The sequence below is a fragment of the Olea europaea genome, chromosome 12 (assembly GCF_002742605.1).
Source record: "Olea europaea var. sylvestris chromosome 12, O_europaea_v1, whole genome shotgun sequence".
NCBI lineage: Eukaryota > Viridiplantae > Streptophyta > Magnoliopsida > Lamiales > Oleaceae > Olea > Olea europaea.
Window position 1 is genome coordinate 13,588,356 of NC_036248.1, and position 22,970 is coordinate 13,611,325.

Sequence of the window (22,970 nt, forward strand, 5' to 3'; positions counted from 1 at the left end):
CACGTAATGGGTATCAAACAGGGGCTAAATGCCCGGGTCCGATAGGTGCTGGTCGGGTCGGGTCAGGTCAGGTCAAAAATGGAAACCTAATAAAACTCGACCCGAATACCTAAAACAAAAAAAAGGGAGAGGGGGGCGGGGGAATGAAAAAATAAAAGAAGCCCTAAACTAAGTCCTCTCAACTCTCACACTCTCGGTCTCTCAATCTTCACTTCGACCCAACCCGCCGACAACGAGCTCGTCCATTTTTCTCGTCGTTTCCCAGTTGCCGTTTGCCGACCACACTCTCAATCTTCACAGAATTCTTCACTCCGACCCAACCCGTCGACAACGAACTCGTCCATTTCTCTCTTCGTTTCCCAGTTGCCGTTTGCCAACCACACTCCAGAGTCCAACGCTATAAAGTAAGTTTATTTTCTTATTTTCTCACTTCCTCAAATCTCCCCTCTTCCTAAATCCTATGACTTGTATTATTACATAAATTGATGTCAAGATCACTGAGTGTCTCGATTCTATTGGACGAGCAAATATTAACTATTGATACAATTTGAGATAAAAAGTTGTACATGTGAGCTACTGTCGAAAAGGTCGAAGAGGTAAAATCTTGTATTTATCGCAACGCGTTTAAAGAAATCAGGAAAATGATTGTACTTTCTGTTGTCCGTGTTATTGTATCTTTTGCTTTGAGATATAATATGTATTTCAACTAAATTTGATGCTGCTAGATGATAAATAATACTAGTACGAGATGAAGAATACTCCATTTGAGGCATATTTCACATCTAAGTTAGGCAATAAACATGATAAAATGACACGGGTTGTGTTGCTATTATACACTCTTGCACTGTTTGAATGGCTCATCAGCAACTAAATGGCTTCATTTTCGAATCAAATTTGTTCTGCGTCTTCTTGAGGGTTGCATTTTTATATTGATGGTTTCTTATGACTGTGATAGGTTGATAGCAGATGAAAAGCTTTGTCAAATCTTATGACATGTATACTTGTACACATTTCATTGAGGCATAACCGAACAACAATGCTGTCAATTAGATTTTGCGTATGGTCTGTTGTAGTTGACTCTAAATTTATTTAAAACTAGGCTATGTTGTTGTTATTTATTTTGTTAAAGAATATTGCATTTTAGGTTTATTTGCATATCTAAATTAGGCAATTAATTTAATGAAATTGTACAATATTGTGTGTATATTCTTAAACTGCTCGAATGGTGATCAAATATAAAATGGTTAACTAATAGCTTCAGATCAGAAGCTATATTTAGGATGTCAAACAACCTGCAGGAATTTGTAAAAACCCTATTTCATCTTATTTCATTTCAAACTCCTAAATAAATTAGCATCAAGATATGTATAAGATCCATTTCTAAAAACCCTATTTCATATCTCATATCATTAAGTCACGTGATTAAGCCATAGGAAAAAGATCTATAATTAATTGCACTCTGTAAATAAATTCAATAAAATAAAGAAATCTCATTAACATATATATTGAATAACTTTTAATATTATTTAATTAAATTTTAATAAACGATGCGGGCTATTATGATTGTTCATTGTCAATGGTCAATGGATAACGGTCAACCTCCGCCCTAGACTTTGGTGCTGGATTCGCCACTGAGTAGGGTATAAGGTTTTAGAACTACCCATTCTCTATTTCTGCTTCAATAATATGAACTATTTTAAAGTGTTTTGGTATTAACCGAGGTTTGATTTAATTTCAACAATTAAACAGCTTTGTTTAGGCATGGTATTTTATCAAATCATTGTATTGTAAAAATCATTTTTCTTTTACTGTATTATAAACTAAAATGCTATATTTCGTTTGTACATTCTCATACTGTTTGTTAAAGTATTGTTTTCATTTGTTTTGATTTGTAGATGAGCATGACACATCGATATAAAATTCTGGAAGAATAACGTGTTCCAACCCATGTGTCGCAGATGAGCAACACAAAATACATATCAATTATCCTCAACAAATTGGATCCACAACAAAAGCGTCAGTTGGAGGAGAGTTGTATAGGACATGTTGCAGGTTATCGGAGCTGAAATTATCCGCTCAATTAATTCATGAAATGGTAAACAGATCGGTGGTCTGCCGAAAGTAGTTTGAGGCTTGATTCAAGGTAAACCAAAGGTTTGCACAATTTGGACTGCTGGAGTTCGCACTAATTACTGGCTTGAAGAGCGGTCCAGTGCCTAAAGGTACCGAAGTTGACAAAATCCTAGAGAAAACCCGTCTACAGGATAAAATGTTTGCTAATATGAACCAAATAACGGTAGCGACCTGGAGTAAGTTTTTTTGAAATGTGTCAACAGTGACAATCGTTACAAGCTTATGTTGGTACTAATTATTGAAGTGTATTTAATTCAAGTGATTGAAATGTAGGAATACATACGACAACTCTTTCCATCGTTGACAACTTTGATTTCTTCAATGCCTATCCATGGGGGACGGTATGTTTTCAACTTCTCATCAAATCACTGCTCCGTGGATGGGGAAGAAAAACAGACATGGCAAAAGTGAACGATTGTGATAGAATGACTTAGACGTTGTACGGATTCCCTCTTGTTGTCCAGGTATATATCTATTTTGGTTCATTTCGGTTCTTTTCATCGCACATTGTTATTTACCTCCAAATATGGTTATTACTGTTATAAATGTCATGCAGATTTGGGCGTAAGAGGCAATCTCGGAGTTGGGAGCTCGATTCTTGAGTAAGACTTGTGACGATATCCCAAGGATGTTGCGATGGTCTGGCACGAAACAACCTCATTCCCGAACATATTCAGATTTTTTTGAAAAGGTAGATGTAAGTGATTTACATACATAATTGCCCTACACTTTCACAATATATAATATTTCATTTCGCCTACTTTTCCTTCCCCTATAGGTGCACTTGTGGGCAACGCTTCGCGCAACTGCTGCAGAAGAATTGTAGCCATACTTCGCCGATCTAGTTTCGTTGGAAGACGCAACTGACCTCGTTCTAGATGGTCTTGTTACTCAATCAATAGAAATACAAGCTTGTCCAGTTGAAGATGATGTCATACGGAACGATGACAACAACTATCGACCAAATAAATCCCAGAGAGGCAACAAAGGTGGACCTCGTCATCGAAATTTGCATCACGTTGAAGGTAGAGAAGAAGAGCATGGGGATCCGATCATTGAAAGGCATGTGTCCTTAGATGAGATAAGAGCTATTTTGAACGAACAACGGGAGGCATTTGAGAGCAAGATGGGCGATTTGAGGGAAGAGATGAACATAAGATTCGCTAGTCTCTAAAATGATCTGGGAGGTCATGTGTGTGGTTTGAGAAATCATGTCAATGATGAGATCAATGTGCTTCGATGAAGATTTGATGAAATTGCTACAGAAATTGGACAACACAATGTTGGTGCTGAGTATGGTGGATTTGGTTATGACGATCGCGGTGGAGACGAGCCCCGACATGATGTTTTAACTCTCAATATTTCTACGAATAGACAGAATGTCGGAGAGGCAACCGAACCAGTTGTTTGCAATATCCCTGATGTGTCCATAACGTCGGTAGGTGGGGTTGGAGTACTTGGGTCAGTATACGTTGCTTGTGATATTGTGAAAGAGGCACCAGCCATCGTACCTATAGTTGGTGTGACCGTTGATGATCAGCTAGTTCATTATAGCATCGTTTTTAGACCTTCGATGGCAGCTGATCCACCTACACGTAAACCTTGATCGTTGAGGCTGAAGAAGACCAGTGCGAACACAAAGAAGCCATACACCCGATCTGGTCGCAAAAGGGGTAAGAGGGATGTGTAGTCTATGTATTTTGGTTGACGCCCCATAATGGTGATTAGATATGAACTTCAGGTTGATTCGAATTTAGAGGTTCGCATATTTTGGTTTATATGGTGGTTTTTCAATGTGTATTTTGGTTTATGTCGTGATACGTAAAATGCATTTTGGTTTACACAGTTGTTTGCATATTTTTGTTTATATGATGGTATGTAATATTTTGTGGATGCAAACTTGTGGTTTATAAGTTAGTGACATATTTGGAAGGTTATATGTTGAAAATAGTTTATAACTTTATTGTCTCCTATAGTGGACTCGAAGATATTAATGTTCTAATGAAATGTGGAGAAATACTATACTTTAGTTGAAATGTCGTTCTATACAAATGTAATGTCAAGTGTCCAGATTAGTAGGCATTTAATGTTGAAAACTACACGTCAAATGTCAAGAAATGAGTGAAATATCAAGAAATATATTGTTTCAATATAAATGTTAACGTCCCTTATATTTTAGTTTCAATAATATGTGAACATATGTGTGATTGTGTGTGATTATGTATGTGAAAATAAAATAAACTTCAGGTTAAAAAATATAAATTATGTATTTTGAAGCTCTTACCTATGACAACAAAAGAAAAATTATGTATTTCCTTATCCTACTCGAATATAAAAAAAGGAGATGTAAGGGAAAATTGATTAACTCGATTAGCTTTAATAAATTAAATAAATTTATCAAACATTTTTTTTAATATAAAATTTGAATCGAACAAAACGTTAATATTTTTTTTGTCAATATAAAATTTTAATAGAACTAAAAGAATTAAAAAGAATTTTTAATCGAACAAAAAGTTATTTACAATAAGAAGGAAAAATGGGTGATATAATAATTTTCAAAAATAATTTCATAAATTAAACAAAAAAAGTTACGAATATTAAATTAAAGAAATTTATAATTTGTCAAAAAGTTTCAATTATTGCAACACAAGAAGTCACAATATTGATGCGTAAAGAAACCATTAATGTATATCCATAATGTGTGAAAAATATTCAATTATCACAACACAACAAGTGAATATATTCACTATATACAGAATCTATTAACAACATTGAATTATCATAACACAACAAAATGATTCTGGCATTTACTCGCATGCACACTTTTAACTACTTCTTCTTATTCACTCATTATCCTCACATTCACACTCCCCCATCCATACATATAGTTAGAATTAATTGTCACATTCACTCACTCTCCACACGTTTTAATTAAAGTCTTATTTTCACATTCACTCTGAAAAGACATTTAGCTGGAAAGATTTTTTCACATTCACTCAAAAAATGCGCTCATTTGATCGAAAAATGTAAGTAATTCAAAATTTGTGTTCAAAATTTGTGCTACTTAACAGTTAGTTGAATATCATCGAAAAAAATATATTTTTCTGGTACGAAAATATAATTTATTTGAAAAAATCATCTCCATTAATCACGAGACCTCTCCGTGTGTCACGGAGACGCCGTGACACACAGAAATGCGAAACAATTTTCTTTTTTAAAAAACACACCCCTACTATTAGTATGTTTTACGATATATGTAAACAAAAATATTAGATTTGTTTAAAATATTAATTTTTGAACATTTTTACACTTGATTTTAATTTTTTTTAGTATACAAGACGTGAAAAAAAAATTATATTTGTTTAGAAATATTAATTCTTAAATAATTTTACAATTAACGGTACTTTGTTTTAGGATACTAGATGTGTAAAATCAAATGAAAATATTAGTTCTTGAATAATTGGACACATACTTATAGTATGTTTAGTATACAAGTTTTCCTAAAAAAAATAATTAGATTTGTTTAAAAATATTGATTTTTGTATAAGTCATGCAAATGTCTTTAGAATACGATCTCTCTCCGGAACAATGGTTTTTTACTATCATCGTTCAGTATCCAAATCGTGAATACGTTAAAGATTTTTTAGAATTCATAGATACAAATTAACAATGTTCTTTGATGTGTAGTAATTTTTATGGATTTATTTATGGAGTTGTTTTCAAAGGAAAAGATAAACAATTTACTAGTAAGTTGGTACACGAATTTATAATGAAACTTGTACATTGTGGCAAAAATAATGAACTTTGGGTACGGTTAGATAACCATCTTGCTAGGTTTGGCATGCAAGAATTTTGCCTCATTACTGAACTACCTTGCCATGAACCATCCATAGAAACTTATTATAATAACGATCGTCTTAAAAATCAATACTTCAATGGCGCAATAGAATGCTTTTTGAAGCTTTCCACATGTGTGAAGATGAAGAAGATAAATTTAAGTTGTGATTAGTTATGTTGGTTGAGTGTGTGTTGAAACCGACTTCAAGACAAATTGATTATAGAACTCTGGACATGGTTGAATATCTTGATGAGTTCCTTACGTATCCATGGGGCTGGATAGCATATTTCTTTTTGTTAAATTCATTGAAAGAGTTACAATTGGAGAGAATACTAAGGATGCAACATAACCAACAAACAAAATATAAGTATGCACTACAAGGCTATCACTCAAATTTCAGGTATTCTGTTCCTATTCTAATTACTGACGTATTATGTATAATTTCTTTGTACAAAGAATAAATTATACACGTCACATTTCTCTTTCATTACGTTGCAGTATTGGCTATATGAAGCGTTTCCATAGATTGGACAAAAGTTTGGTCGTCGTAAATACGAAACGGTGCAGATTCCATGAATCTATAATTGGAGGCCTAATACTATACTGAAGGAATCAATTGTTAAGGAATTTTTGGATATTGAAGATGTATAAATTTTTTATTTTCAATCTAGAATGACATTCGTATTTAATTATTAACAAGTTCAATTAAACAAATGGATTTTGATAGTTTGTTATGATTATAGATCGAAGTCATTGCAGTGCTGCAGCTTACGGAAGAAGAATTACAAACACCATGGTACACAAGTTTTTCACTGCCAGCTGACATTAAACATAGTATATTAGATGTCATTGTTAATGGAGAAGTAGATAATGTAGTACAACCAATACCGGATAACATCCGTGTGCAAGAAACAACCAGTCGTGGTATATCAAGAATCAACTGAAGTTGACTGAAGTTGGGCCTAGTTCTGCTTCTGGTGCTTCCAGATATGTAACTGAAGACCGAATGGAAGAAATGTTTAGGTATGTATAGGTAGCATACGATATCAGATGTGTCCAGTCTATGTGGCAACTTGAAGGCAAAATTTGTTGAAGAAACAAGAGCCCTAAACCATGCTATCCTTGAAAGCCAAAAGCAACTGTTCAACCAACATAACAAATCGTTGCAAGATTATATGCAATGTGGTATGCAGTTATACATGGATAATTCTCTATCAAATATGTTTAACACTCATATTGCCCAGAAATCGTAACAACAAGAAGCCCATTATCAGACGATTCTCCAAAAGCAAGAAGAATTATTCCAACAGCAACAAGAGCACGTGCAGTCTTATGTTGTTACAAGTTTATGTTCTGTCAAATCTTACATTGACGAAAAGAATGAGAATATGCTAAATAGATTATCTAACTGGGAATCCAACATGGAAGCCATTATAGGTTCCACGCAGCAGAATGTTCCTCCCCATGCAAGTCCAAATCCTACTGATTAACCGCATGGACATCAACGTCTCAACCAACAGAAAGTATTGACATATGAAGAAGAGAAAGGGAAAAGAAGATGAAATACACAGTCTTTGTCATCCACAGGCCGTCCTTTAGAAGACTGCGACTTGAAAAAGTACAAAAACATTAGAAATTGAATATCGAGAAATTAATCTGGGTAACAAATTTAACTCATTCTGAATAGTTCAAATGCTAAACATTATTATATCGATATCAACAATTTTCTGTTGATTTATTCGACAGTAATTTAAATTATGTTATACAGTGCATATTTGGATGATAGCCATGACAATGTCTATGGAAGAGACATGTTGAGAACTTTAATGGATCTGACGAAAGATCTGAATATTACGGTGAGTGAAGGTTAGCAATCACAATCAATTTGATTTCATAGTTAATATGTCTAATATATGTTACATGTATTTATTTCATTAGCATATTGAGCTGGAGCTGAAATTATTGAGGCAGCGTATGAATGAAGGTTGTACTCTCGTTAATAAACAATATGCAATTTTGGACTTTCAATTTGAAGAGGAGTGTTCTCAGCAAATGAGGTGGCAAATGAAATTTTGAATGGGAAACCAGAGAGGTCAACCGGATGGAACTCGCCTAGAAGACTACGTCAATGGTAGATTGCCTGTAGCTGGTCGTCCGTGGATGTGATACAAGTATTTATTAATTTCAAGCTCATATCTAGACAATGAATTTATCTATTTTTGGTCAATATTCCTGAATGAAAATTCCACATATACGATTACAGCAATAATGTTCACACACCAGATGCAATCAAGGTACGCGCAGAAGCAACATGTACACTCGTTCAAGGATTATTATATTGTCCACCCCTGTCCACCAGACGAGATATAAATAAACATAGAAATGAACGAATGAAGCTGGAGATTATACCTTATCTACTATGTGCGAAAAATGGGTGAGCGTTTCAACTCTTGTTATTTACTACCGTAGTTAATTTATCGTATATACTACTTTCGACTAACGAAAATCATTTCTTGTACAGGCCAAATTGCATAATGTTTGTACTCAAATATATAGAATGTTTCGTTCTAGGGCATCCAATAGAATCAGTTTCAGCAGAGAGGATGTCACTATACTGACAAAAGATTACGGTCGATCTTTATCATAACAAATACTTTCTTCATCCCCGATAGTGAAAAAGTTGTAATGGCTTAGCTGTACTTTGCTTGTGTGACTGTTGATGATCAGCCAGTTCATGATAGTGTCGTTTGCAATATGTATTTTGCTTTATGTGGTGATACGTAACATGTATTTTAGTTTATGAGGTGGTACATAATATGTATTTTGGTTTACACAGTGATTTGCATATTTCAATTTGTATGATGATATGTAATATGTTCTCAAACTGTCATTCTAGACATAAAATAGCAAGCGTCGAAATTCACAGCTATGTAATGTCGAGAACGACATATCAAACGTCAAGAAATCGTTGAAATGTAGAGAAATCTCCTCTTTTGGTCCAAATGTTATTCTAGACAACTGTAATGTCAAGGTCGAGATTAACAACTATTTAATGTCGATAACGACGTTCCAAATGTCGAGAACGGCATCAAATGTCAAGATAAATATGATCCAACCAATTTTAATGAAAAGTGAAGGCAACCAATTGGAGTATTAACTGCAAAAACTGTAGCAAGTAGGTTTATAATTACTATAGCAATTAAAATTGGTATGCCATGCACAAGTACATTTTCAACCATATTGATGTGAAAAAAAGTTATAAAATAATCACCATGAATGATTTCAACCATATTGGTTGGTGAGATATTTTCTCAAGCATTCAACAGACAAGTGTTTCTCCACTATAAAATGCTGGACTTTACTTAAATATGCACAGACGGGAATTTAACAAATTCATAGCACTAGTTAGTTTTTCCATTGATCATGTCTTCATCAACTCAACATACCCCTTTTATTGATGTTATTATCACTTTCGACCTCTCCGAGTTGTCCGTGGACAACCCGATCATCATAGACTCGGATTTGGATGATGAAAGCAATGCCTTTGTTCCATATGTTCGTCAACCTTCGAACCGCCATCGTAGGGTTTATCTTCAACCCATTCCTTTTTTTGAATCTAATCGACGAAATTGAACCAATTCAAGTTCATCGTGAGATCGTCCCAGTAGAGGTCAAACCACAAGCACATCATGTGTTGTTGGATGAAAATGTTGGAGTAGTTCCTGTCAAAAATGAAGATGTGATCATCATAAGCTCTGATGAGGAGTATCATAGTGATATGTCCTCTTTGTCCATGGTGGAGGATATGTAGAAGATGCAATCATCGTAAGTAAAATGTTTACATACATATACTAGTGCTATAAAATTCATATAGGTGATGGATATTTTTTGGGGTGATCACCATTTTGTATAATAGTTGTCTACGACATGCATTGAAGTCGTGGCTTCCTTTTGTTGTGATTACCATTTTGTCTGCTCCAATAACTTAGGAGAACGAGTCATTCATGGGTTGCTTTTGTATCCATTACCACATTGTGTTTACAATGATTAAGAAAATCTCAATGATGAATTAGATATATGATTGTTCCCTTATATGAGGAACGAAATGATATCGTAATGAAATACTCATAAGAATATATGTGATCATCATTTCCCTTGTTTGTAGTTATACCCCAAACCTGGGCTTTCTTGTTTGTATCCATTACGACATTCTAAAATTAAGTGTTGTTTGTATTTAGTGAAATGCCCATACGAATTTTTCTGTTCGTGTGCTATAAAATTTTGAACGACAAGGATAATATAAGAGAAAAATCACAAAAAATGGGATGAATCCGTATAAAGGATTCAGAATGTATTACAAACTTAATTTTAGAATCAGCAATTACAAATAAGTGCTATGAAGAGAGAACGAAGAAAGAAACAAGAAGAAGTAAAGTAAAAAATATGTTCAACAACATTCAAAACAGGAGATGAACAACTAAGATAGAAAGCAAGTAATACAAAAAAATATATTCAAAACATTGATAATCCATGTTATCAGGACATTTGACGATCAGAATACATAATGTCATTCAAGTATACGTGTCACTTAAAGATGTCAAATTCTAACATGTTTGCTTGTTATGTCCAAAACCCCCACATCGGCCTCATTTTCGTGTCAAAGTCGACCTTTCAGTTTTTGACCGTTGACGTTGGGTAGGAGGTTGACCTGGTGCTCTACGTATATTCAAGGGTAAAACTTCGACGGAACGAATAGACTGAGGAACAACCCAATCTGACTCTCGGCCAACGGGGTGAAGAACTTCATTGTACGCAGCTTGCCAACATTATGTGGTGTAGTAAAGGGAGCACAAATTATACAATGATTTTTCTTTTGCGTAAGCAACTCGGGATGCATGTGAACATGAGATTTTTCGCATCTGAAACTCTCAACATGAACATGTGTTACCTATAAGGTCGACAGTACAAAGTTCGGTAGCTACACCTACCTCAAAAACAAGTTTATCCAAATTTCGTACGGGTAAAGTTGCACCGGCGTCGAATGATTTTCTCAATTCATCATCAATTTTTGGTGTCATAGTTGTACGACATTTCATGGATGCGCTTTTTCTCTCGTAGAACCATCGTTGCATCAATGACGTAATATTTTCGACCAACGAGGTTATAGGGAAACTTCGTTGTCGCCTTAGGACTGAATTCAGTGACTCCGTAATGTTATTCGTCATAACGTTGTACCGATTACCAACAAAATTTGCCCGTGACCAGGAGGATATACCGGCACGTTCCAAGTAAAATGCCATTGACGATCGAATGGTTCTTATCTGTGTCATGAACTGATCAAATTTCGATACGCGGTATGCTAGCGCCGCTTGCTTGAACAAGAATATGATATTGCTACTGCTATACCTAGCAATAAGATTTTTCTCGATATGCCAAATGCAGGCACCATGGTGAGAAAGTGGGAACAACCTCGTAATTACCCACTTAATACTCTTTATCACATCCGACACAAACACTAGCTAATTTGAATCATTAACGACATCTTTCAACTTCGCAAAGAACCAATACCACGATATATTTGTTTCCTCATCAACAACACTCCAACCAAGAGGATATATTTGTAGGTTAGCATCTTGCGCTGCAGCTACTAGTAGTGTTCTCTTATATTGGCCCTTCAAATTACTTCCATCAACACAAATTACTGGCCTCATGTACTCTCGAAAATCACATACACTAGGCTTGAACGCTAAGAAGAAGTACGATAACCTATTATTCAAGTCGAGTTCAATGTATGCATTAGTTCCTAGATTTTTCTCGATTAACATTTGATAGTATGATGGCAATTTCTGAAAACTTTCTTCGGGTGTACCACGAAGAAATCAAAATCCCTTCTCTTTAGCCCTCCACGCTTTGTTGTAGGTAATCCGTACACCAAACTCACATTCCATATCCCCAATAATACCCGCAGGAACGTATGATTGGTTTGCATCGTCCAACCTTCGCGTTATATGATGCCCAATTACTGCACTCGTTGCGTGATTTTGTGCATTTCGTCGAACGTCTAGAGAACATGTGTGCTCAGGGATGTACTCTCAAATCTTAAATATTTCTGAAGTTTTTATCTTAGAAGTTCACGCTGGTCAATGGCATGTAGTATCGACACAACACACAGTAAGAGATCTAGGATTCGACTTTTTAACCTTGAAATGAAACTTCTCTTTCAAAGTCTTAAGTTGAAGCCTTGTGTGTAACTGTTGCTTACTAAACAAATCTGATTCTTCACAATGTCCTCTTCATCAATCAACTCAATTGTATTTCGAATAAACAAATTCCCTTCACCTAAACCTTCATCCGTATTATCAATCGTTCGTGGCTCTTATAGTTCGCACATACCAACTTCGTCGCGTCCACATAATGCATCTTCTATTGGCGACAAAGTCTCAACTCTGACATGCAGTTCGTGCTCTCCAACATTATATTCATCTGCAATTACACACAATGCTGCTTCTGTGTGAACAGACATAAACCATTGCAAATCATCATCGTCGGCTACATCAACAGGGGGTATATTCATGTTCGGAACTGTAAATTTCAATTGAATTCGGAACTTCATTCTATCAACATTCAGCTTCTCGAATAATTTATGTACAAGCTCTTCATATGTAATATCACGTCGAACAACAATTGATGTTGTTCGGTTCCCTAACCACTTCCACCCGTCGTCCATGTTGATGAATCTACCACCATACGAGACAACAAATCTCTTAACATCTCTCATACCTGCATGTCATAAACAACAATACTGTCAGCCACTAACAAAAATCGAAAACGAAAATGCTACCTACACGCAATATGTGAAATGCTATACACGAAATTTTCCGGACTTAGTCAAGTTTTTAATGTTATTGTCAACATTTTGCAGTGTCGAAAATGATAGTATAAATATCATTCTCGATGTTTATAAATGTCGTGAATGACATTTATACTATTATTATCGACATTTATAAAATATCGAGAATGAAATGATGGGATTCCATGCATTTATCTTCTTCTTTAGCTTCAACCACCATTTTTGCAAGAATTTATTCCACCAGAAATGATATTCTAAATACAGAAGTATATTATCTAAATAAATTATTTAAGATGAATGGTACAAAAAATATATACTCAGTGTTTGGATAATTTTTTCCATTGAAAGGAAAAAATACCTTATCAAAAAATTGAGATTTGAACATATATAACAACAACAACAACTAAATACAACTTATTAAAAAAATGAGAGTTCAAAGAAATATACTTTCGACCGAGAAATGATGAGAGCCTCATTAGCTTCAAATTTCGACGACAGTAAATTTCTTCACATGAAATAAAATGATTTCTTTAGAGTTGGAATCATATACTTCTTTGTATGTGTTAATGGAATTTATGCTTCTTCTTCATTTGTTCTAGAATAATTGATTAAAATCTAATTAAAAACGTAGGCAAGTGGACTCACCTAGGTAATAGCAACATTATTGTGGCTTCTCATAGAAGCTACTTGCTCTTCTAAAAAATTGTGTCAAATTGATATGAAATTGATTAATCTTTTCATGAGGGTAAAGTAGATAATTCGATATAGAAATTAGACATTTTTGCACGGATTATCAAAATATGACACTTTTCAACTCACACCCCTAAAATTGGACATTCTTGAAAATGCTTCATTTTCAAAATATTTTATTTATTTATTTTTAATTATACTTTTTTCAATAAAATACTATTACGCTTAAATGTAATTTTTTTTCTTATTTTTAACCGTATATCCTTCAAAAAATTATTATTCCAAAATTAATTTTTAATGGAGCCCGGAGGCAAAATAATTGATGAGGGTTGGCATCATTTTAATTTTTAATTAAACCCTCGAATTAAGAGCCTAATTGTCTCTCATTATGGGAGAATTAAAAATGTGTGGTTAAAATTCAATAAAATTTTATTGGTTTATGTATAGAATATTTTATTGTGTAAATATGTGGTAGAGAATATCACTATAACAAACAATTTAATATGTTAAATGATGACAAACAGGTACTGAACTGTTTAGAAATGTTTAAATTTAAATTTCAACCTTTAAAAATCATTTAAAATCAAATTGAACAGTTTATTCAATTTAAAAGAAAATGTTACTTGTTTACGGATTTGATCCATCCCTCGATTGATTATATAGCTCCTATTTGGTGTAGATAAAACTTATATTTCTACTATATTTTGGTAAAATTTGATCGAATATATATTTAAAAAGTTGTTAACCCTGTAAAATATGTGATTAAAATTAATTGTTGACTTTGATTTGAATTTTAATTAAGTGTTTAAGAGCTTGTTTGTCTTTTGTTATGGGAGAAATTATAGAGTTTTGAATAGTATTTTTAGAAAATGTATAGTTAAAGTGTAGCCCCTGTTTGACCCCATTAATTTTCATTCTATTACATTTCATTTTTTTCTCTCTTATTTTTAACCATACAATTTTTCATAAAATAATATTAGACGTAAATCGAAAACTTTTCTTTCTTTTTCAACTACTTATTTAAAAAAAAAAATTCCACCCATTTCCATTTCTACAAAACGGGAGCTAAACGAGGGCTTAAAGAAACTTTATTGCTTAGTGTATTAAATATTTTATTGTGTGAATATGTGGTGAAAAATATTATTATAACAAACAATTTAATTTGTTAAAAGATGACAAACATGGGTTAAGTTGCACAAAATAGAGGAATAGTATCTAAGAACAAAATGCTTAAATATCTTTCATTTTTCTATTGAATAATTAATGTGATTTTTTAGCCAAAATTTAAGAGCTTGTTTATCTCCCATTATGAGAGAAATTAAAAAGTTTAAAATATTACTTTTTGAAGAATGTGTAGTTAAAATTTAAAGAAAGTTTATTGATTTGTCTATAGAATATTTTATTGTGTGATAGAAAATGTTACTGTAACAAATAATCTAATTTGTTAAACGATAACAAATAGGGGCTAAGATTCATTAGGTCAATTTATACTTTAACAAGTTTACTTGCTAGTCGGCTTCTATAAGCTCTTTAGATAAATATGACTTATATAAAGGCTGTTTGGGAGTGATTTTTCAACCAAAAAAATTGATTTTTAATCGTTATTTCACTATTTTAGATGTAAAGTTTGACTTCTTCTCTCACAGATGGCCTCCACTTTTATCCTAACGGTAAAAAAATCAATTTTCAAAATCACTCCCAAATGAGACCTAAATATATTAGTCTGAAGTCATAATACTTATAGTAGAGCCATCTAAAACACAAAGAAGTAATATTTATATCTAAAAGCTTAAAGCAATAAAATAAAACAAACTTCAACCATAAGGGGCTGTTTGATGAAATTTTTTCAACAATAAATTTTGTAACAAAAGTGATTTTTTTTGAAAAATTTGTGATTAAAAATCATTGAAAAGATATGGCTCCATGCACAAAATTATTTTATTGAAAAAATACGTGGTCGATAATGAGTGCAGGCTAAATCTTAATCTTCCAAAATTCATTCTTTTTGTAATACTAGTTTATGCTCCGTGCAATGCACGGATTGCATTATTTTAAGGAAATTATTAGCGTCTTGAATTTTAAGAATTGATGGAAGATTGTATTACAAAATTTTAATAAACAAAGTAAATAATGTTTTATAAAGATGCAATGGTTAATTTTAAATTTGAACAAAGAGGGAGCAGTAATTTATAAGGTGAAATACAATAATGAACTTGAAAATGATGATTTTGTCAAGTTGTTATTATTATCATTTTTTTCCCTTCAATTGACATAGAAATTAAGCAAAAGCTTTCACATGATACTCCAATGTAAGGCAGCAATTGTTTTGACATCAAGTTGTTCTATAACTTTATCCGGCTTTGCTAGTTAGGAAATTGAAATAAACATCTTACTTGAAAAATAAAACATTTATGAATGGATAGATCGGTGTCAATTATATAAACAGAATTCTTCAAATGATGGACTGATCTTTTTTATTTTTCTACATAAATTGAAATTATAAAGAATTCATCGTTTCCAAAAACCATTGAGGAAAGTAGAGGTTCTCAAGAGTTACAGCTACAGTTTTGTCTTTAGACACATCTTCTGTCTTCGCATCTTCCAAGTCCAGATGACTTCTTATTCAAGAAGATGAGCATATGATGAAACATAAAATTTAACTGCAAATCAGTAAACCTTACACATAGAAGAAAAATAATGAAAAAATTATATGTATAAAAAGGGGGGAAAAACATAAAAAAGTAGAGCCAAAAGATGAAAATAACAAAAAAAATTCAGTCAAAGTTCATAAACCGTAAACACATAGTGAACAATATGTATCACCGGTGAAAGAATTATAACAAAAAATCGAAAGAAACATACTACCTCTTATTAAGAAGCACACTCCGTCCATGATAAGCGTCGACTTTTTTTAATGCTTTCTTATGCCATATGTTTAAGCAGCCAAGGTATGTGATATTTGTATCCTAAGAACAAATTAAACTAAATAAATTTGCAACTTAGTTCATAAAGTTTAAATGCACCAAATCATAAAATAAGTAGAAGCATAATACTACAGAAAATTTACCCTTTTGTTTTTTGTGATTTATACTTTTATTGTACCTAAAATCACAATCTATAAAATGACAATGCAAAAAAGAATCATTACAAAATGAAGAATCTTAATGTAAAGTGCATCAATTGATTGAATAGATGCAACAATGAAAACTGAATACAATCATTAGTCGGTAACAAGCTACAGCGTCTATAGTTTTTGGGCACCTTCAAAACGGAATAACTACAACTCAGAGTGAAAAGCGGTGTCTCAAGGATAATTGTTGGTGAGGAAGTCTTTCCTCTTCTATTGTAGCGCCACACGTATAGATGTTACATATCACAAAGTCAACAACAGTGAAGAGAGTCCAAAATTAAACTAACGGTAGTTTAATGTTTGAAATTTCTAACCTTGTGGCCTGCAGTTATAGCTACAATTAAAATTTCTCCTTGGGCATGACAAGCGATGGAAGCTATAGGACAGTCTGTGGGAATAAAAATTTAGCATAGCTACATTAAAGAATTTGAACTTACAAAATAGGTAGATGATTATTGCTAAAACACTTAAAATTAAACGATATTACAAAAATAATGCAATCCTAACTTCCATTTGTAAGAACTTTAGGATATAGCGGATTGAACCTACTTGCAGAGGTTCCATAAACATTGTAGAATAAGGAAAATAAGGTGATGGTAAAAAACATTGACATTTTGAGCTTAAAAAATAGTGTAAAAAACATACTACATAATTAAAAACAATATTTATTGCCAAAACTTTATAACACAATATTATCATAGGCTTGACATCACATGACATGTTCTCTATCTACAACTTGTCTTAGATTATCTAACATTGCGAAGCCACTAAATAAAATTGAAAGTTTGAAACAATATCAATAATAATATTCGATCTAATTGTTTTAATGCAAAGAAAGAAGTTAAACTCCCAAACAAGCATGACATCTTGATTGGTTCCTTTCTTACCTTGCTGGATAAAAAGTGAAACAACCTCGCTAGACCTATTTAAGACCATATGGCTTGGAGTCTTATGTAGTTGTTCATCTACCCCAAAGGTAGGGGTCTAAACATAATATTGGTGCCCTTCCTCTTCATTACTTCCATCGAAGAACCTAGGTAGAAGACTCCTAGTCTCATTGGACAAGCCTGGGTCTTATATTCAATTAAGTGAGTCACACTTTATTCTACAATTGAAATTCCGATTACAAAAATAACATTAAATCCTCCAAAAAAAAATGCATTCTCAGGCACCCCTTAAACTAAACCACTTAATCTTCACTTTATTTACAAAAAAATCATCATCTACTACTAAGGAATTTCACCCCCTCCACATGGAAGAGAACACAATAATAAGTTGTTGAACTTAAAAAAGAAATTTAATTTGAACTAATCTCAACTTTAAAGTTCCCTAAACAAATACTTGACAAATAATAAAAATAAAAAGTATAACAAAAAAAATACAATAGTATGCTTTTATTATTTCTTTTTCTATTTTAAATGTTAATTTTGTTACGCAAAAAAGCTAACAATAATGTGCTCTTAAAGGAATTAGTAAGAGCGGATCTATAAGAAAAAGTACCCCTTTTCTTATTCATGAAAACAAAAATGTACTTTCTTTTTGCTTACCAACAGAAAAACCCGAAATAAAGAAAATCAATCGAGACTGAAGATTAATTAAGGATGGTAAAAACAACAAGCATTCTTGACTAAAAATCCACAATCATCATTTAATTGCAAAAGATGAACCAAAAAGCTCAATCTTGAAGCCTAGCAGATGAAAATTGAAGCAACTTATTAGTTATTCATGAATCAATGGAAGAATTTGACACAAGCACAATCCTAAATAATAATCTTCTTTTCAAAAGCAATAGATAGAGATTTGAAGAAAAAAGAGTGATTATTTGAGTTAAAAAATACAAAGATGTAGTAACTACGTTCAACGTTGATGACTCAACTTGAAGAAGAAATTAGTGTGATTGAAGAACCATTCAAAAGACACTGATTCAGAAATCAAATCCAAATCCAAATCAATAAAGCAGAAAAATCACAATGACAACAATTAGAGGATGAAAATGTTCAACGAAAACCCCCAAAAATTGAAAGAAAAAAATAATCGACATTTATTGTAACCATAACTTACCCTTCGTTCATACTGTTGCTATTCAAATGATGATCTACAGAGTTTCACTTCATCTTCATCTTATCTTCTTCGAATTCGGAATCTTTGTATGGTTGAAATCCATTGCTTCGATATTACGATTTATGGTCAATAGGAAAATTGTGGTTGAAATTTTTACAGATTCTCAAAATTTCCTAAGAGCAATTTTGGAGGGTTAGGGAGAGGTTTTAAAATTGAAATAACCATAAAAATAAAATAGAGGACTTGGGAAACTTGAAATCCTTCTGTAGTATCATAAGAGTCACTTACATATTTAATCTTCATGAGCCGTAACAAATCAGCTTATTTAGCTCATCTGTAAAAAGTTCAAAAAAACAAGGAAATATAAGTGGGAAGTCATGTACTAACTAATCGCAGAAACTTTGATACATCTTCTAAGCCTTCATTTCCTGAAGAAAGGCATCTACAATCATTAATTAAAAGGTCAATAGATACTGGGAAGTCGGCACATGCATTATCCACAAAAAGAAATAGAAAATTTCATCCATGAGTATAAAAATTATAGCAGGAATATCTTTACTCCTATTAAGTATATAGATCAAAAAATAAAATAACAGATGTCTATAATTATATTATTTGATTCATTTGGACTAAGAATACAATAATCTTACCCTTGTATACGATTTCTTAATTCATGATGTGAAATTTAAGTCCTCACATACCCAAAAATGTGAACTTCATTTAATTGCAAAAATCCCTGCAATGAACTTCAAGCAAATCCGAGATTAGCAAATGAAAAAATGTTTCTATTTAAAAGATTCTCGTATTAAGCTTTCACCAAGACTCCTATCAAGTACCAGAAATATAATTCCCCTCAAATGCATATGTGAAGACCATTTACGAAGGTTCATCATTCTTAAGAAATGTACACTTAATACCAAAACCTACCACAAGGTTCATTTCATTCATTTGTTCTACTTGTTCATTCAATTGATCAAATGCCTTGGTCGTAAAGTATTTCCAATAGTTAAGAGAAGTATAGAAGCCAAAAAAATAAATTAATTAATTAAAGTCAAACCTGACGATAAAGGTTAAACAGTGCAGGGAAGGTTTCTTTGTTGGCAAGATCACCAGAAGTGCCAAATATTTGTTATTGAATAACCTACATTTATTTTCATATACAAAAATATTTGAAATAAAAAATTTTAAAGTTATGAATATAAGATTATACTTTGAATTTTGATAAAGGAATCTTACTGTATTTTAAGAATCTTATTGTATTTTGATGATTCGTTAGAATTAGGATAAATGGGGACGTAAAAAATATTCATTCTGACAGATATCTGTTGCGATTTTTTGTCTGTATAAACTTATCTTCTTTGGCGAAACTGATTCCAATGGATATCCAAAAACGAAGCATTTTATGTATTTGAGAAGAAAAACTCTAGAATTTGACCTATAGAAAAATAGTTTGAAGTTAGATTATGCTAATACTGTAAATATAAAGTAAAATTAAATATCATGGTAAATTGTTGAGATGTTTACCCAATCTTTTGACAAGGTAGATACGGTATGATTTTTAATTGCATACGTTTATTTCTATGTTTTCTTAAACTAGGTTTGCTAGAGAAAATGTCTGCAAAGATTAATAATGATTCCACTACCGTCAATACTGGTTCTGCACGTGCTCTGATTTCTTCCGATGTATGAATGTTGTGGCTGCAATCATATATATGAAATTTCAACTTTCGAAAATCAACAAGAAAAAGAAACCAAGTGTTGCCTGAATATGCTGATGGAATTAATAAATAGTTGTATGTTATCCACGATCGAGCAGATACAAGCAATTCTCCTTTTATGTATCGTTGTAATGCGTTGAAATTAGTTGTAGAATGATCAATTCCTTCTTTCGTATTTGTATACCAATGAACACATTCAGTTTCGAATCTAAGGTTCATGATTGCATATTCTTTAGAAAGCAGAGGAGAGCCGGCGGTAATAAGTCTTCTCAATAGTTTTAATTCTACATCAACATGCTAGTAAAAAAATGTAAATTCGATATATGAATAATGGAGAAAAATGAATTATGATTATTAAATTTTACTTACCACAATATTTATATTTTTTGTTTCATCTAGTATATTTTCTAGCGATTGTCTTCCGTATAGATTGTCGATTCCATCGTTCCAATATGCACCGCATAAGAAAATTTTAATTAGTGTTAAATGAGTAAAATACAAATTATAATATTTAAGTTAGCAACGTAAAATTGAATATCTTACCCCAATGGATTTTGTAATAGCCATTCTCTAATGTTTTTGTACTTGTTGAAGGCTTCTTCAAAAGTATTAGTTGGCGTTGTTGATGAAGATTGTGTTTGTTTTTGCTTACTTTTTTTTTTGTTTCATCGACCTTTCCACGTCTTCAGCATGATCAGATGCTAAAGGGATTTTGAATTCAATTGGACTTGTACGAGGCGGCACATCTCATTGTATAGAGCTGACAATCGTTTCCATGTGTGATTTCCAATCGAATAACTTATTCTGCATACTTTGATTTTGTTCATCAATGTAAGATTTGACTGAACTGAAACTGGTATCCACATAAGATTGCATGCTATGGAAATAGTTTTGTTAGCTTTTTTGCTGATGTTCAAAAAATTATTTTTGATTATCAAGAATTATTTGGCAGTGAGCTTCTTGCATTTTAAGAATTGTATGCTAGCGAGTTTCTTGTTTTGTTGATTTTTCAATCATTTGCGTTTTTAATTCGTCATAGAAACCAAATACATCTGACAGTACTTGTTGTCCCGTATATGTTGAACATCTGATCCATATCTTGTCTAATTACATAGTGTGAGCTATCAGAAGAAGTAGATCCAATTCTAGCTGAAGTGCATATAGTTGTTTCTTGCATATGTATGTTATCAGCTGGAATTTGTTGTGTTATATTATTGGATTCACCATTGACAATGCCGTCTAGTATACGGTGCTGGTTGTCAGCTGGTATTGAAAGATTTGTATACCAAAATGTTTCTAATTCTTCTTCTGTAGGATTCAATGCTGCAATTACTTTGATCTATAATTGTAATAAAATATTAGATTTATGTTTTTAAATTTATTTATAAATAATTAAACACATATTTAATTGTAAATTGAAATAAATCATACCTGTTGAGTAGCCAAAAATTGTTTAACGATTTGTTCTGTTAATACTATTTTGGACTTACATTTATGCATTTGTGGAGACTGGAATCTTGTACGGATACGACGTCCGAATTGTTGTCAAATTTCAAGAAAAGCTTCATATATCCAATACTGAAATAAAAATAAAAAATATATTAAAGTTTTTATATGATTAAATTATATGTAACATGGAAAAATAAAAGAAAAATACTTGGAATGCAAGTGGATAACCATGTAATGAATATTTACAATCTGTTTGGTCATTTTGTTGCATCATTCGTATTCTTACAAAGTGTGATTCTTGCAATGAATTTAATAAAACAAAGTATGCTTTATGTCCCACGGATACATAAGACATCAAGTTGTTCAACCATTCCAAGGATTCTGAATTCGATGTGTCTTCCATTTGGTTTAAAACGCATTCGACAAATATAATTAATCCTAACTTGAATTTATCTTCTCGATCTTGACACATATGAAATACTTTAGAAAGTCTTTTCATAGTAATTCTTTTGTACCATTGAAGTATTTATCCCTAAGTCGAGTATTACTGAAATTAAGATCAACACCAACTTCATGACATGATAATCCAGTGATTAGACAAAATTCTTGCATGCTAAAACGGGCCACATGATCGTCTGATCATATCCAAACTTCATTATTTTTGCCTCAATTGATAAGTCTCATTATGAACTCGTGTATTAATTTGCTACTAAATATTTCATTTTGTTCTTTATACATACTTTCATAGATAAATCCGTGAAAGTGATTGCATAGTAAAGAGGATTGATCGCCTCCATCTATAAGTTCTACAAAATCTTTAAGGTATTCGTGATTTGTAAATTAAGTAATAGTAGCAGAGAACCATTGATTTGAAGATAATATGTATTCTAACAACATCTGCAAAAATTATTTATTAATCATATATATATATATGAGGGAAATCTCATATAAATGATCTAAAAATGCAAAAAAAAAGTATAATAATATAAAAGTAGACATACTATTCATATGCATGAACAACACAAATATGACTTGAATTAACTAAACCCACAAAAATTCAACAATGTTATGAAACAAATTGACTTCAGCATGAATTTCATC

General features: G+C 32.2%; 1 long non-coding RNA gene across 1 annotated transcript; it reads right to left on the reverse strand.

The window, feature by feature from the left end:
• Window positions 1-16,382: 16,382 nt before the first annotated feature.
• On the reverse strand, window positions 16,383-21,787 carry LOC111405748. Its single transcript, XR_002704884.1, has 4 exons — window positions 19,353-21,787; window positions 18,991-19,036; window positions 18,703-18,875; window positions 16,383-17,029 (listed from the first exon to the last, which is right to left on the reverse strand). It is a non-coding gene; the product is annotated as an uncharacterized LOC111405748 (long non-coding RNA).
• Between the last annotated feature and the right edge of the window lie 1,183 nt (window positions 21,788-22,970).